We start from the raw sequence: 17,487 nt of genomic DNA, 5'->3' as shown, positions 1-17,487 counted from the left end.
CCTTATGAATAACACATAAAGGCACAAATTAATATGCCTTTGTTGAGAAATTTAAAGGGAAAAATCACATCAGAAAATTTATGTCGACGCGTTCGAACCAACGAGTGTGGTTCATCATCAGGACAAGTTGAAAAATCAGATCATGGCTACATGTTAAATAGGGATGGCATATTTATATTTCTCTTTCTTAGATAACTTCTTGAGATATTATTTTCTTTAGATTTGATTAATATTATTACTATGTCTTTATCATCAACTAGCCATCAAAACAAGAAAATCAATCATGTACAAGTACACAAAATATTGGCACCATGCCAGGGAAAAAACCTCTCCAAAACTTGAGAGGAAAAGCCCTTGAACTCTTTCTTATGGAATATTTATTGAGAAATTACATGACCCAAACTTGACCTTGAAATGCCTTCAACATCAAATGACAATACCTCAGAATATGTACCCAGTAACACTATTCAGTTCTGCAATTGAAGAATTATATCAGTCTGCACCAAAATAGTTCGGATAGGCTCTCCTAGCCTCGATCTACTCTTGCTCCATATATATATTTATTATACGTTGTCATAGTTATGAATATAGTTGATGTACAAGGCTTCCACAAGATGATCCGATTGACTGTCACCACAGCGAAGGAGGGTGCCCTAGAATTCAGAGTGTATATGCATACGTGGATCGAGTTAGGGCTCTTCTAGCCTTACAGTACCCTCACACTGTCATCCGCAGTCTCCTCCTTCCTATTGAGGTCAGGACTGCCCTTCAAACGCAATCATGAAATGCATTATGCTAATCTAGATTCGGATTTCGAGACGAGGTGCAGGCTCGATTAGGGGATAGACTTCCTCATACGTTGCGACTACTTAGCTAGCTTGCTTCTTCGTGAGAGAAGTGTATTGAATTTCCTTGTGGAAGCTCCATACGTAGCCTATATAAAGGCTTTCCTTCCCATTCATTGAGCCAATGTGAACTTCAATTAGGCCGATGTTTCCTTCGATCATTTAGTTGAGCCGACGTGGTTTCATAACCTTCCTTTGAGTGGTTTCAAGAGTAAAACTGTGGGTACATATTTGAGTATTTATTTGATGATATAGAAGGACTCATATTCATTACATTTACACAAATAATACATGATTATCTTCATGACTTGTCTTGAGCTCTTTAATTAGAGCATAATTATTTAAATACAAAAATACATTAATGCAAAAATAATGAAGGCCGAACCAAGTTACACTATTTCCAACAACCTTGAACTCTTCTACATTATAAACATGATAGAATCAACATTATATCACCTCATATGAGGTGGTGGAAAACAATTGTCTTTATGCAAGAAGAGTTATATATATAGGAGATCTTGGGGAAGCATTGTATGAAGAAGGTGAAAGAAGAGTTTGTGAAGATGTGTCTACAACTACTTAATCAACATCTGATATTAAAAGGATTGGCTATCACATCTCCATGAAGAAGTTATGAAGACCTCCTATAGAATATAAGGAGGTGGGCCATAAGGTTTCTAATAAGAAGGAACTGTGTATAAAGATGTTGAAAAAAGGAGTATGCGACAAAGTTATGAAGACCATAATGAGTATGATAAAGAAGGATAACCTCAATAATGTAAGCCTTGGAGATGGATTCATAAAGAAAAAGATGTCGATATTGCAAAATCAAATGTCATGACAAAAGGCCATCATAAAGAGTTAATTTTGTTTTTGATGTTCACGTTTGATTTATGAAAGCATCTGCTTAGATTGGGACAGGGCTACCAATAAAAGACTGTATAATTTCACATACATCTAGTACACATAAATTTCAATGGATGATCCTAAGAAGAACTTGACTTGGAAGAGGTAGCAATATAAAAGATAGCCAGATGATGACAAAGATGGTCACTTTTTCGAAGGATGACATATCTAGCATTAATTAGTTCAACATTATGTTTCGTCGAAGGGAAGTGATGTAGAAGATGGTTGAAGCACTCCGAATAAGTTATGGAAGAAGATGGCCCCACAATGTAGAAGTTGAAGTTTGTTCATGACCTAATGATGCATAAAGAGGAGCCCTACAAGTAGCTAATAGTACCATGATCTCCACAGAAGAATTGTTAGGTCCCTATACTACTAGTGTAACCCCTTATTGTTATTAGTACAACCCACTTATTATATTGATGTACCCATGTAGTGCCCATATTGTTACTATTGTACCACATAGAAGCCCACTATTGTTATTATTGTGCCCTTGCATTATTATTGTTATGTCGGCTCCGATTATGTTATGACCCCTTAGACTCCTATATATGGAAAGGAGGTCTTTTCATTTGTATCATCCAAGAATTGTTCATTTGTGTAATGTAAAGGAGGTTTCCCCCTTGAGGAGCCTGAATTCTAAGGCGTTGATCTATCTTTTCTATCTTTTTGTGAGCTGGTTTCATAACATTTGGTATCGGAGCTTTGGATTCTAGGGTTTCGCTGCTCCAAACAGGTCATCGTGGCATTTTCACTATAACTTTTTTTCTACGATGTTTCGAAAGCTAAAAACAAAACCCATATGAGAAGAAATCGCGTTGAATCTCGTGTCTAAATTTCAGAGCTTTTCGTGCTATATTTGCGGAGATATGATATGCGTAAGTTGGTCTTTTTGCAGACTCCTAAATTCCATTCCAAACAGGTGACCTGGGGAAAATAATCATAACTTTCTCTCTGAGCATTGGATTGAAATTTCATAAGAAGGTACAGAAATAGGACAGATTGTAGTTTCTTGTATATATTTTTCAGATCCAAAGGTCGAAACAGTGACACGTGGCACTTCATACAAGTTCGCTCTTCTGGAAAGGTCTATAATCAGGTCATCTTGGGAGATTGTGCATAACTCTTTCTTGGAGAATCCAATTTGGATCAGACTAGTGGCATTGGAAAGAGGACACAGAGGGCTACTATAGATCGCAATTTCAGAACTTAAAGATCCGAAAGTACAGAGTTACAGTCGTTTCAAGATCGAGCTCCTAAAATCAAGAAAAAGCAAGATGAGGAAGTTTGATGGCAAGGATCCGGTAAATTGGATACTTTAGATGGAGCAATATTTTGATCTACATGGTGTACCACTGTTACAAAAGGTATGTATTGCATCTTCATATTTAGAACCGACACAATTTTTATGGTATGAAGGGCTTTGTTCTCGTAAACAACTTGTTACGTGGTCAATTTTCACAGAGGAAATGATAGCACATTATGAGGATACAAAGAGCAACACCTTCTTTAGAGAAACACCACAAAAATTGGAAAGAGTAAAAGGGTTTTGTGACATAGTGGAAAGAAAAATTATGGAAACCAGGAAGCATACCCCTCACAACTATAAAGATGGAAGTGTTGTTTCTCCCAGCCTTCCACAACCTACAAGGGTTACACCACAAAAATTGGAAGAAAAAAGAGAAAAAGGGCTTTGTTACAATTGTGAAAGCAAATGCACTAAAGGTCATAAGTGTGTTGAGAAGAAATTATTTTACATAGAATATGAAGAGGAGGAAGAAAAGGATCAAGAAACATCTAAAAAAGAGGATATACGACAGGACCCCACCCCAGAGAAAGAACAAATGAATCAGACCATATCTTGTAAAGCATTGGCAAGAATTACCACTCCTCAAACTCTAAAGATAGAAGGACATATCAAGAAGAAAAAGGTGCAAGAAGTGAAAGATCACATTGAGAAAGAAGAAATGAATTTGTAATTCATTGGTCGAAATTATCACTCCTCAAACTATCAAGATAGAAGGACATATCAAGAAGAAAAATGTTCAAGAAATGAAAGATCACATCAAGCATCAAGAAATGAATCCAACCATATCTTGTAAAGGATTGGAAGAAATTACCACTCCTCAAACTCTAGAGATAGAAGGACATATCAAGAAGAAAAAGGTTCAAGTAAAGAAAGACCACATCGAGCATCAACAACAAGTTCTCCAACTTTTAAAGGATAACGCTACATCGGTGCAAAATCAAACGAAACAACAGGTAGATCAACATCATAGTGAAAAATATTTTGATGTAGGTGATTGGGTATTTTTACTGCTACATCTCAAACAAGCTATTCATGAGAAGGAAATGTTGGCAATATTACATGCACTTAAAAAATGGCGACCTTACCGAATGGGAAGACTCTTCAAGGATGAGGATGTGGAAGCATTGTTTTGTGCCATTTCTATTATCCAACCAGATTGGATAAACGAAGCAAGGGATGAATGGAAGAAGGACGAAGAAGTATGGCCACTTATTCAAAATTTGCAAAAGATCCCAATTCAAACAATATTGCCAGAAATTGAAGAGGAAGGAAAAATCATATTGGAACCTGGAGAAATCACAGAAACAAGAACCCGACAGCTACAAAATCGATCAATTTTAGAGTATCTCATCAAGTGGAAGAACTTACCCGCTGAAGATTCCACATGGGAGGACAAGAATTTTATACAAAAGCATCAAGAACTACTCAAGCGTTGAGGACAATGCTTTTTGAAGGAGAGGGGCATGTTAGGCCCCTATACTACTAGTGTAACCCCTTATTGTTATTAGTACAACCCACTTATTATATTGATGTACCCATATAGTGCCCATATTGTTACTATTGTGCCACATAGATGCCCACTATTGTTATTATTGTGCCCTTACATTATTATTGTTATGCCGGATCTGATTATGTTATGACCCCTTAGACTCCTATATAGAAAGGAGGTCTTCTCATTTGTATCATCCAAGAATTGTTCATTTGTGTAATGTAAAGGTGGTTGCCCCCTCGAAGAGGCTGAATTCTAAGGCGTTGATCTATCTTTTCTATCTTTTTGTGAGCTGATTTCATAACAAGAATATATAGTTGTTGTTGAAAACATGTCCCTAGTTAAGAGGGAACTTGGGTATATTCCTTTCATATGAAGGAATAAGTAGATCCTCCATAGTTGAGAGGGAGAGTTAGACACACCATTCCTGTATTCATATCATGAATAAAAAATGGAATATTGGGTAAGCATCTAAGACTTAAACCGATACTCTTTGAGGATGAGGTAGGGCATCCAATAGGCAAGAGTAGTCGAAGAGGAGATTCCTTGAGGATGTGTAAATCCAAGATAGGATTGGTCCTAAAAGGGCATACCTTGTGAACATCTGGATGGGGTATGTGCCTTGAGAGACAATGATGAAGGTGTCTATAAATTATTGTCTCCCCAACTTTGTTCTCTAATATAGTGGAGAGATAGAGTTGTCAATCAAGGCCTTCCTATATGACAATGCTTGTTAATATGATGAGATGCACTGATCAAAGTTGAAAAGATAGCTTATGAGGTGGCTTACCAATCTGACTATTCTTATGAGAAACTCTTCAGTATGAGAATTTCCATGTACCTTCTATGTATTGTGAATACCTCCCTACTTAAGAGGAAGTGTTGAAATTTGTATCTAGGTCTGGTCTTCATAATATCTTATGTATTCTTGATTTTATGTGTTTGATGTAAAAGAGAGAAAATTTATTATTATGATTTTATAGCATGGGTTTCATGCTCTAGGTCAATTTATTTGTAGGTCAAACACCCATTGTGTGCTTTTAAGGTTTTGACATAGAGCCTAAGAGTTAAAAGAGTCATTTTCATTTGTATAGATCCCATTGGGTATCCTGTAACAAGTCAAAAGAATTTATTTGAGTCAAATTGTGTCAAAATTCCCTCCAAGGCCAAGTCGGCCTGCAAGAGAACAAGTCAGCCTCATTAAGGGAAATTCACACTCCTAGGAAGCCTATATATAAGAAGCATTCAACCTCATTTTAGAGATGGCATCCAAGCAAGGTCGATCACAAGAAGAAGAAATATACATGCAAGTATATATCAAGAAAAAGGTTAAGACAACAGATCAGAAGTTTTTGGGTCAATTTCTCTCACATGTCGAAGCATTAGTTTGCTTGTACATAAAAAAAAGTTCCCTCCTTACATAAAATTTCATTGGAATTCTGATGTATATATTGGGTTTACCGTTTCCTGGGCAGTGACGTTGGCATGTTGTCACCACCAGGACTACAAATCCCAAGGCGTGATGTCATCGTTGTCCCATCTGTTTTCTTGCTCGCTGAGGGGCGTTTTGATGTTGACTCCTTTCCATATGGTGTATAGAAGCATGTTTTGGATGTTTGATGGGATGCTATGTAGATCCCTGGTTCCATGTTATTTCCCAAGAATTTCCCCTTGCACACTTAACCTTTCTGCACCGCATATAATTTCGCTATTACACATTGTCAAACGTTGTCCTAATTGGCAATAAAAAATACTCTTCAAGTCCAACTATCCCTCTCTTCATTGTCTATGTGGAGTCTTGTGGATTCTCCACATGTACTAAGAATCAGAGATGGTACAGAGGAGCATTCAATCACAATCATTTTGTGTTTTTCGCAATTTCTAATTATTAATCTTAACATTGTAATTATGAGTACCTTTTTACTTTGAAAATATATCGATTTGTCATACAAATATTTAACTAATTTTATGTATTTTTTAAACATAACCTCTTAACTCTTATTATATAAATTAAATGGATTGCGCAATAAAGCTAAGCATAGTAAAAACTTAAGTTTGTTTTTTTTCCTCATCAATTTTCCGATAAATTTTACCAAAATCTAGTCACCTTATTGAAATTGTAATTTTGAATAGTTAGGCTTGTACAATTTGAATGTTTAATTTGTTTATATATTTAACAATAGAATTTAAATAATAGAAAATTTCTATCACATTAAAAAATTTATTGTCAAATTATTAAAAAAGTCAAAACATAAGTGTTTTACTTTTAACTCTTTTTAAACATATTTTTTAATCAATTTTATCTAAAATTTAATAAAAATAGTGTGGACATTTAAAATGGTTAGACTTTGACCTACTAAATTCATTTACTATATATTTGTTTTTCTATTTTATTATTTCATTTTTATAGAATTATTAGGGTCACTATTTTACTCTTTTTTCGACATCTTTTCCAGTCAATTTTTCATGGAATTAGGCAAGGATTTCTTTGAAACTTAAGTTTTAGCTATGTAATTCAAGTGCCCCAACGTTTTTCAAGGTGCTAATCTATTTATGCATTCAAAAACACATAAAATTACATAAGCACACTATATATTGAACAAATAATGTTACATATAAATACATATAGAACTAAACAACTCCTAAAGAATAGGAACGAACTCTTTTACTTAGAAAGCATCACACCTAAGACAAGTAGGAATTATATTTTCTAAGTCTCCCCCTTAATGACTATTTATCTCGATCTCAATCAGCAAATTCTAGTTGTGGTCCAACCTGTTGTTTACAAACATGATCAAAAAATATGTTGACATCCATATAAAGGAACAACTATCCACCAGAATGCATGGGCTCCTAACCAATGCAACTGCTAGTCTACTAGGATGTCTTTCGTGTAAATGGTTCAATCAACCATTATTTATACATACATGTACATGTACCTGCAAGTCTCCCTCCATCATCATCATCATGGGTTTTCTTGGATTACTCATAACCACGCACTCGATCGCTTTTCCCATAAGAAAAGGTGTGAATACTCATCCCATTCTAATGATCAGTATTTGTTTTGACATTGGAACATTGTGTGACTTCACATAATGAATAGTTTACATATGAATTATATAATTACAATTTGTATTAGGATTTTATTTATGACTTGTGCCACAATTTTTATATATGGAGAAATAGTAAGTCAAAGTATATTTTTTAATGGTGACGCCAAAGAATGATTTATCACATATGCCATTTATATGTCATTTTTTTTAAATTGGAAAAAATTGTGATTGAACACATGTTTCTCATGCCAAATAATGTGAAGGTGGATGATTAAGGTTTCCATAGCTAAAAAGTTTCATGATATTTGCATGTATCAATGCTACCCTCTAACAACGACTAAGAGAAAGATCTTCACTATGAGAGTGCATCAAAATGTAGACTCCAAAACAAATGGCTATTTTGATTTTCAATAATATAATATCATTTTAAGGGCATATTTATATTATATGGTTAGGAAAAACATTCTTATATCATTGTTTGTTATATCCATCTCTCATTGAAACATCATTTTTCATGATTTCCTTAAAGATCCTTTTTTTTGTTTGTCAAGTTGTCTGAAGTCTCGAGAGATTACATCAGGCTTGACCTGTGACATGAGAAATTGTGACCCAGGGGCATCTAAGTCGTCAAAAACACCTAGGGTCACACCTGGCCTAGCCCCACACCAACCCTTAACATAGCTAGATTTTTGCCCACGGAGTTTCAAAATGGTGACCTTCACATCACAGCGTGGCTTAACAATACACCCCATCACCGTCAATTCTACTCCCCTTGGATTATTTCCTTAAAGATATTTGAATTAATGGGAATCTACCACTTCATATCGATTAGATTTGGACAATTTGATGTTAAGACAATCAAAATGATATATAGAAATTGATATATTGATGTCTAGGTGTTAAATTTAGATAACGGTGGTATGTTTTGTGCTTAGCAAAATTACTTCAATGTTCCTTTAGCAGCCTAATGACAATTTTAATTTAGTTTTCCAATAGAATTCACATTAACCATTGACAGTAACAGTATATAGAACATGAAACAAAATGCATAAGACAAGCCAAGAAAAGAGGACACCAGATTTGGCGAATGCCAGGGAAAAACCCCAATGTGGGGAAAACCCTTTGATCAAATCTTCCTATTATTATATCAAATGTTCAAAAGAGAGAGAGAGTACAAAAAGTAAAAATTGACTTTCCAATAGAAGATCAAAACAACCCTGTCAAAGTTCTGCAATACTATCTCAGTGAACAACAGTCAAATCAGCCCTAACCAGAAAGTCAAAAATGGTCAATGCAATAGTAAAACTTCTCTTTTGAAGCTCGGTCAAAGGTAATCAAACTCGGCCTTCGGCAGTGGTCAAATTCAACCCAAAATATTGATAAAATTTGTAGTCAAATTTAGTCAACCTGCAGTCAAACAGGTCTGCCATCAACTTAGGTCAAAGTCCTCCTTTTGCCTCATTTATTGTGTCAAAAAATGTGACCTGTTCAGGCAGAAATCTACCCTGAAAAATAAATTCAAAGGATGCCTAGAAAATCAAAGTCAACACTAGTCAACACTAGTCCAATTATAGAATTTTCTGAAATTTTCAACCCTGCAATTTTGTCCTGTAATTCGACCTCCTTATGGCACACGTGGGAGAGATTTAGAATGCCCAATGTTGTACGAATCAATGAGAGGAGAGAGAATGTGTGAGTGATGATGATGCCAAATGAGGTGAGAGGGCACTTGTATTTAACAAGTCGTTGAGGGTGAAGAGTCGCATCCATTGGGCTTCATGAGCCTACATGATGACGTGGCCGACCTGAACGATTTGCACATGTGTGGGCATAAATTCAAAAACACAATTTTTCTTATTCTAATTGGATGATATTTATATCGATTTTGGTCCTCTCGAAAATAGGAATTTAATGCAATCATCATCTACATCAAATGAGTTATCCCAAAGTAGAATTTGGCCCTAGTTGCCAATTTTAACACTCCCTCTCAACTAGGGAGAATTCCACCTGCCAATCCATCCATCATCATCGATCATCATGTCATCCTATTATCATGTACCATCATTGTATCTCATCTCATCTCTACTCTGTTGAACATTGATATGAATAATGAAGAAAAATCTATCGAGAGTGAGTCACAAGACCTTACCACTCTCCACTGACAAAATTCAGTCCAAAGGTAGAACCTCAATCAGACTTGATCCCATATTAATTTGTTGAACACCATGCATCCTAGACATAGGGAGTATGGCAGTGCACGATGCATCCTTCGGTAGTGCTATGGTCCCTATCCAGTTTTCCCAACTCATTGGCCAGATGAAAGGTATTTCCCATGAGTCATGGACTACATGGGTAGGATGTATGTTGGGGAATCAGTAGGAGAAGTTGAACCACTCATCCTACTAATATTCCATAGGAAAAGGTGAACCACTCATCCTATGCATATGTCAATCGTGAGGAACGTGAACCACTCACCCTACACACATGTTTCATAGGGGAAGGTGAACCACTCACCCTACACACATGTATCATAGGGGAAGGTGAACCACTCACCCTACACACATGTCAATCATCATGGGGTATCAAAGGGGAAGGTGAACCACTCGCCTTGTACATAGCACACCAACAGGAGAACGTGAAACACTCACCCTATGGTCACTTATAGCTCTAAGAAGTACCCCAACACCCTAGGAGCTCCCAGAGCTCAATCTCCAACTCAAGCAGGACCCTCATGGGAGGGTCTTTCCACAACTCCAAGTCTCTCCCGTAAGGCTAAGAATTTTACCTTCTCTAAGGGCTTCGTGAGGATGTATGTGACCTGCTAATTAGTTCTAATGTGTTGGAGCCTTATTGCTTCCCATTGTACCATATCCCAGATAAAGTGGTACATGATATCAATGTGCTTGGAGCGGTCATGGAACATGAGATTCTATGAAAGATGAATCCCACTTTGGTTTTCTCAAAATATAACGATGGTATCCAGCACATGCTCAAATAGCTCACTAAATGGCTTCCTCAACCAAACATCTTCATAACGGGCCAGACTAGCTACAATGTATTCAGCCTCGATGGTGCTTAGAGCAACCGATTTTTGCTTCTTGCTCATCCAATAAATTGAACCAGACCCTTATGAGAAGCAACATCAAGATGTGCTCTTACGATCCACTACACTACCAGCCCAATCAACATCAGTATATCCATGTAGCCTCAAATTCCTGGCAGTGTGTCTCGGTCCATAATTGATTATGCCACAAGATCTCTCAAGATATTCTTAGTAGCAATACAATGTATGTGATGAGGCTCGACCATAAATTGACTCAACATATTCACAACAAAGCTTATGTCAGGATGTGAGTTTACGAAGAACATCAGGGCCCCCACAAGTTGTCTATATTCAGAAGGGTTTGCCAATTCGGGCCCATCAGCACTTCCACATAGCTTCTTGAAGTTGGGTTCCATCGAAGTAAACACAATTGCAATCGACCATCCCACATCTCTCGAGTAGCTTCATAGTGTATTTTCCTTGAGAAAGGAAAATATCACCTAGCTTTTTCAAGACCTCCAGGCCTAGGAAGTAGTGCATCAAACCTAGGTCCTTCATCTCAAACATAGAAGCCAACTCCCTCTTGCATTGCTAAATGAGAGGATCTGCACCTATTAGAAAGAGATCTTCCACATAAAGGAACAAAATGAGATGCATGTCCTTTTCAACCTTGAAGTATAAGTTAGGATTAACATCACTCCTCGTAAATCCCAACTTCATAAGATAGTTATCAATCCTCTCATACCAAGCCCTAGGGGCTTGCTTCCACCCATAGAGGGTTATCTTCAACCTGCATATGTGTGTCCTTCAATTTTGAACTTCAAACACATGAGGTTGTTCCAAATATACCTCCTCCTTTAGTGAGCCATGCAAGAAAGAAGTCTTGATGTCCATTTGATGTAGGTTCCATCATTAAGAGGCAATGAGAGAAATAATCGATTGGATAGTAGTATATTGGGAAACTGGTGAAAATATATCATCATAGTCCACTCCTTCCTTTTGAGAGAAGCCTCAAGCAACGAACCTGGCCTTATATTTTTCAACACTCCCATCAACTCCATGTTTAATTTTGTATAGCCATTTTGAGGTGACTACGAACTTGTCCTTTGGTCTAGGCACCACATCCCAAACATCATTTTTCATGATAGATTCATATTCTGCATTCATCGCATCCTTCCAAACTTGGTGTTTTATGGCTTCTTCGAACATACATGGCTCAGATTGAACAATAGTACTCATAGCAACTAAGTACCCTTGATACTTATTCAACTTCTTGCTTTCACGGAATGTCCCTCTTGGAGCAATATGTCTCTCAACATCTTTGAGAGTATCTTTGAGCCACAAAAGGTCTTTTACTCAAGGTAGAGGGATCACCAGGTTATGGATCAATGGGATCCAGCAAGCATACATTCATTCGTAGGAATTTCATCATGTTTTTCTACAGCATCATCATTATTATCCTTTGTTGGAATGGGGAGATCTCGGGCCTTCCCAAGGGAAATATCTTCATTGAAGGTGAAATCATGGCTAATTTCCACATCTCTTTGTCCAGGCACATAGATTATATATGCCTTTGAATTTTCACTGTATCCCACAAATATACCTTTCTTCTCAGATGATTCAAACTTTCTTCTTTTCTCTTTAGGCACATGAAAATACACGGGACAATCAAATATTTTAAAATGAGAAACACCAGATTTCTTACCAGTGAAAAATTCTTCGGGTGTCTTGAAATCCAGTGCTTGATGCATGATCCTATTTTGAACATACATGATAGTGTTGGTAGCTTCTCCCCATAAGAACTTTGGTAGACCTTGATCATTAAGCATAACACATGTGGCTTCCATGCTTGTTCGGTTCTTCCTTTCAGCAACACCATTTTGCTCAGGAGTGTATGGAACGTTTGTCTCCCTCTTAATATCAACTTCTCTGCAAAATTCATTGAATTAATTTGATTCATATTATGTTCCATTGTCGATCCTTAATATCTTGATCTTCTTCCTTGTTTTATTTTCCACCGAGGCTTTGAAAGAACGAAACCATTTGAAAACTTCGTCCTTCTTCTTCAAGAAGTAGATCCATGTTTTACGACAGAAGCCATCTACAAAAATTTCATAGTACAAGTATCCTCCCAATTATGTTACGGTCAACATACCAAATAGGTCAGAATGGACCAATTGAAGAATATCGAAAGTTTGACTTTCACTTGAAGGGAATGATCCCCTTGTAAGTTTCTCAATTACACAACCCTAACAAACTCCTTCATGGAACATGTTGAACTCAGGAATACCTGTGACCATCTTCCATAATTCAAATTGAAGAGAAGTATCACAATCCAAGGCTCTTAAATGACTTCCTCCAACTTGATAGATACCTTCAACTCTAAATCCAAGTGTAAAAGCATCTTTAGGGTTTCTTTTCCAAATATATATATTTCCATCAATGAATGCTACCTTGAAGCCATTATCTTCCATTGCATAAATAAACACCAGATTCTTCTTCAAATCGGGAACATACAACACTTCTTGTAGATGAATGGTTTGACCTTGATTCAAGTGAAGAGTGACGGTACCTATTCCTTTCACGGGATAGGTGGCATTATATCTAAGTATGATTTCCGAATTAGTTTTCTTTTCAACCAAATTTGAGAGGGCCTCCTTGTACCCAGTGAAGTGCCTTGCGTATCCAGTATCAATCAACAAATGATCCAAAGTATCCGAAGGAGAGGAAGTAGATAAAGAGGAAATAAGATAAAATACTTTTTGTTTTCCTACAACATTACTTTCCTCATACTTGGAATTTCTCATCCTTTTGGGAGGTCGACCATTTCCATCTTGAACAACGAGAGCATTCCTCTTTCCTTTATTGTTGAACCTATTGTTTCTTTGATTTCCATTTCCTTTGAAGTTGTTGTGGTTGTTTTTTTCATCATCCCTTGGAGTATCCTTCTTGTGAGGACACTCTCTAGCATAATGGTCAAACATGTTGCAATTGTAGCACCTTCCTTTTCTTCCTTCTTTGAATCCTTGACCCTATTTTCTTGGACCAACATTATTCCTCCTTTTAGCATGAGCGGAGAAGGCAGTGGGATAATTTCCATTTGAGATCTTGTCTCTCTCCACCATCCTTGTCTCTTCTTGAGTGCATCGAGTCAATAATTCATCGAAACTAAGAATATTTTCATTGTTAGGAATGGTTGTGTTAAACACATCCCATGATCTTGGATGAACTCCAAGTGCAATGAGGGTGATCTCCCTATCAACAATAACTTATCCAATAGATAGAAGGTCATTCTTGATTTGAGTGATCATCTTGAAGTAGGATTGGATAGACTCCCCTTTATCCATCTTGATGTCCTTCAACTTGTTCTTGAGAAATAGGATTTGATTTGCATTTTTCACTTTGAACATTCCAACCAGCTTATCATACATCTCCTTAGATGTTCCTAAATCAGAAATATAAGCAACCAAATGCTTGTGGTGGAGTCTATAATAATTATTTTATCTTTGACCTCACCTTTCTTGTATTTTGTCTTTGCAGTAACAGGTGCATTTGAAAGAGGCTCTATGACTCTTCCCTTCGCATAGTCCATGGTATCATGCTCTTCCAAATTCAAGTCCAAAGTCATCTTACATGCATGATAGTCAAATATGTCCTTGTGCTTATCCTTAGATCTGAAGTAAGATGTAGAAGCCATTGAAGCTAGATCAATAGTCTTAACCAATAAATCTCTCTTAGTGATTGCTTTTATCTCTCTTGCTTGGACTTTGTCTACACTTGTGATGATACCATGTTAAATTTAGATAACAATGGTATGTTCTATGCTTAGCACAATCACTTCAATGTTCCTTAGCAACCCAATGACAATTTCAATTTCGTTTTCTAATAGCAATCTCATTGACGGTAACAGTAGATAGAACATGAAACAAAATGCAAAAGACAAGCTAAGACAAGAGGACACCAGATTTGGTGGATGCCAAGGAAAATCCCCAATGTGGGGAAAACCCTTTGATAAAATATTCCTATTATTATATCAAATGTTCAAAAGAGAGAGAGAGTACAAAAAGTCAAAATTCACTTGCCCATAGAAGATCAAAACAACCCTGTCAAAGTTCTGCAATATTGTCCAAGTCAACAATAGTCAAATCAACCCTAAATAGAAATTCAAAGATGGACAACACAACAATCAAACTTATCTTTTGAATCTCGGTCAAAGGTAGTCAAACTCGGCCTCTAACAGTGGTCAAATTCAGCCCAAAACAGTTATAAAATCTGCAGCGAAAGTCCTTTTTCCTTGGTTCTTGTGCCCAGAAATGTGGCTTGTTGAGACAGAAATCCACCCTAAAAATCAAAGTCAAAGGATGCCCAAAAATTCAATGTCAACATTGGTCAACGTTGGTTAAACTATAGAATTTCTTGAGATTTTTAGCCCTGTAATTCAGCGTCTTTGTGCCACACGTGGGAGAGAGAGAAAATGCCCAATGTTGTATGAACCAATGAGAGGAGAGAGAATGTGTGAGTGATGATGATGCCAAATGAGGTGAGAGGGCACTTGTATTTATACAAGTCATTGAGGGTGAAGAGTCATGTCCATTGGGCTTCATGAGCCTACATGATGATATCATTGACCTGAACAATTTGCACATGTGTGGGCATAAATTCAAAAACACACTTCTGCTTATCCAAATTGGATGATCTTTATATCAATTTTGGTCCTCGAAAAGAAGAATTTAATGCAATCTTCATCTCCATCAAATGAGTTGTCCCATGGTGGAATTTGACCCTAGTTTCAAATTTTAACACTAAGCAATAAAAACGAGATGTTTAGAGGGTGTTTTTTCATGTGACCCGATTTCATAGTTCTTTATTTTTTCCCTTTGAAAAACATTGTCAACAATGTAAATGAGTGGTATTTGTAATCTTAACTTTGACTTTGATAATGATAATTCATAGTTATAATAAGTTGGCAAAGTCATCAATTTGTGAAGATTGATAAACTCCATCTATTATCATCATGATCAAGGTTAAATTCAAGATGATACGTAACAATGTTATGGACTATTGGTACATGTTTTGTTTTAGAAAAATCAAACTTTTTTCTATCGAAGTTAGTTTTCATGAAATCAGATAGTTTTTTTCAAAATTTAGAAATTAATTTGCATGAATTTAAATAAAAAATTGTTTGTATTTTAATAACTATGTCAAAAAATATTTTGATAACTAAATAAAAAAAAATTATATTATAACTATACACATTAGTATTAAATTATAATTATAATACATATAAAATTTAAAAAATATATTATTTTTAAATTAGAAAATAAATTATTATTAAAATATTAATTATTATTATTAATATATTAGCTACTATTAATTAATATAAGTAACTATTAATATATTAACAAAAACTAACTACATAGTGGCAATGTTAGTGTCTTTGATTTTTAGATATATATATATATATATATATATATATAAATCACGTCGAAAAAGCAAAAACACTAACATTACTACTACATATTTTTTTTGTTAATACATTAACTTAGCTAATATATTAATAATGGTTTCCTTGTAATTTATATAAATATTTTTTATCACATTCATGTGTACACTTGAAAGTGTCCTCATCTAAAAATAAAAGGGACTTATAAGCCCATTGGTGTTTTTGTCATGTCATTGGAACAGGTAAATGACAACAGGTAGGTTCTCACTTAATGTCGTTATAAAAGTCAAAGTGGAGTAAATGCAAGGTTGATTGGTAAGTTATGTTTAATAATTATTAGTGTTATTGGTGATTTTTAAGGTTATAATCAAGTTAGTTATTAAATTGGTGTATGAGATTTCATTGTTTGTGGGATAAGGGATCCACTTTTGCACACGATTTTGACTACCAAGTCTACAAAGGCATATACTTTACCCTCTCTAGTTTTGAACCCGATCTTTTAGGAGAAAACATATTATCTTAACCATTAAGCCCACTCAAGCTGTATATCAATAAATTGGAAACACATTCTCTTAACCATTAAGCCCATTCAAATTGTATATCGGTAAATTATATTTAATAATTTATATCAAAAGAAACTGCCATATTAATATGATATTTAATTTACAATCCAAGTCATTTTCTAATGAAAAATAGCATGTTAATTTATTTCCCTTTTAAGCCACAATATATAGTACCAAAGTATAGAAACCATGTTCACCTTTGTCTTTATAAAATCATGTCCATTTATTTGTCTTTTACCCAAAACAATGGTACAACTGTAACATGGAAACATCAAGACACTATTATTACATGAGAGAGGCATAGATATTTGACATTGGACTTTGAAACTTAAGCACGAAATTTTTTAAATAAAAATAACATTTTATTTTTAATAATAATAATAAAATTAATTATGCTTAAAATTAATCGTAACCAAAATTATAAATGTTTATAATTTAGTATGAAAAAATATTAGAAAATAATAACAAAACTATTAAGTCCACTCAAACTGTATATCCGTAAATTATATTTAATAATTTATATTAAAAGAAACTATCATATTCATATGATATTTAATTTACAATCCAAACTATTTGCTAATGAAAAATAGTATGTCAATTTATTTCCCTTTTAAACCACAATATATAACACCAAGTAGCACATCCTCCCCGAAACAAGCTAAACCCGCGCTCTGGCGATTTGAATCTGCCTCCCGCGCGCCTACTCCTGCCCCCCAGGCCCTGCCTGGCCGGGCCTCTGCCCTCCTCAATCCCTTCCCGACCTTGTCTGACTCCGCTGGTCCCTGTCATTGGGGCCCAGCTTTCGATTCTCCCCTGCGCTGATCTTCCCCCGCTGC

This window comes from Pinus tabuliformis, chromosome 2_1 (genome assembly GCF_031772625.1).
Source record: "Pinus tabuliformis cultivar Carrire ecotype Pingquan chromosome 2_1, CPIR1, whole genome shotgun sequence".
NCBI classification, from domain to species: domain Eukaryota; kingdom Viridiplantae; phylum Streptophyta; class Pinopsida; order Pinales; family Pinaceae; genus Pinus; species Pinus tabuliformis.
The sequence above is the reverse complement of the archived record's forward strand: the minus strand, read 5'-3'. Positions refer to the sequence as shown.